Genomic DNA, 1,656 nt, shown 5'->3' on the forward strand with positions numbered 1-1,656 from the left:
CTTGCACCTGTTCAGTCATCATTTGCTGAAACTTATCATGAAGCTCCTTGTTCGATAAATTCTCCCAGTCAATCTCGTCGGCTTGTGATCCTGGCATGGTTAGCAGCAATAGAAACACACAAGAATATGATCCTACAGACTACGAACAAGTGGTGGTGGTGGGTGTCACAAATCCGTCAAGCAAATCTCAAATTCTTACCAGTTCTTACCCAGCAGCAGGCGGTGATCGGCAACCGTTGTAGTCAAAAACTCTCAAAGCTTGGATAGAGCGATTACCAGGGAGAGTCAAACGCACGACGTAGATGTATGTGGAGCTGGGAAGGCTTATAATATGGTAGCAAAAAGGGTCAGCAATAATCAATTCAGAGATGCAAAGTTGAATAAACGCTCAACGACGGTACTGTGCTGGTCCTAGGCTAGACTGTGCTAGAGACGCGAGTCTAGAACACTAACAAAATCACGGCGCGGCACGTAAACAAGGGAAAAGCACACTCTGGAATATTTTTTTTTCGCTCTTTTTTTTTTTGCGCTCTCTTTTTTTTTTGCGCTGTTTTTTTTTTGCGAAAAATCACTATAATGGCGAGTGTCTCAAAACTCTTCTTAGCTCAAACTGACAGGATGGGCACGAAATTTTTTCGACTAATTTTTTTTTTGACTGCCCGGACCCAAAAACTGGAAACGGGTCAAAAAAACTTCCTATAATGGCACCTGTCTCAAAACACTCAGAAACACCTAAAAATAGGATAGCCAGAAATTTTTTCGAAAAATGCGTTTTCGAAAAATTTTGGGCCTAAACGGAGCGTGGCTACCCGACTTTTTTTTTTCCGAAACCTACTCCGGCAAGGAAACACGAATCGGAATCTAGATGGATCCCGAAAACAAATCTAATAAGCAAAGAACTCGGATTGGTGGTGGATATATGGTGGTATATGGCAGCGGTGGTGGTAGCGGTGGTAGTATATGGATATGGATCGGTGGTGGTATATGGACACGGATTGGCGGTGGTATATGGATACGGATTTGGTGCGGTGGTGGTAGATGGCAGGGGCGATGATGATGGTGCGGCGGCGGCGTGACAACTTATGACCAGAACTCGAAACTCTAAAAGACTAGACTCTAAGACCAGCAACTAGACACGACGATGCAACCGCAAATTCAACAAAGCAAAACCCTAAAAAGATTATGCAAGGCTCAGATTGGTTCGGATATGATGAACTAACCCTAAAATTTTTTTTTGTGGCTTTTTCGTGGACTATAGGTATGAAGAACAGACTCGATCTAAACTACTAAAAAACTGTAAAATCTCACCGAGCAACCTGGAAATCTGATACCACTTGATAGAGGCGGAGGTGTCCCGTCTTTCGATGAGATGGTGGATTTCGCTTTGGTGGAAGTCGACTTTGACGATCCGACTACGAACGTGCGAGGACGTCGCGCCTTAGCAATCGCTAAACCAACTCCGAGAGGTTATTGACCACGCCGGAGCACGATCAACCTGACCACGAGGGTCTGTTTCCTGCGAGCAAACGAAGAACAAGCAAGAAACTAAGATTGCAATCTGGATATTGCGAATATAAGATGAAAGCTTTATTGATCAAGGTGGGGTTCTGTGACGCCTTTGTCTGGTCGTTGAACACAAACGAAGTACGCGAAGTT

This window comes from Triticum dicoccoides, chromosome 1A (assembly GCF_002162155.2).
Source record: "Triticum dicoccoides isolate Atlit2015 ecotype Zavitan chromosome 1A, WEW_v2.0, whole genome shotgun sequence".
In the NCBI taxonomy this organism is placed as follows: Eukaryota; Viridiplantae; Streptophyta; class Magnoliopsida; order Poales; family Poaceae; genus Triticum; species Triticum dicoccoides.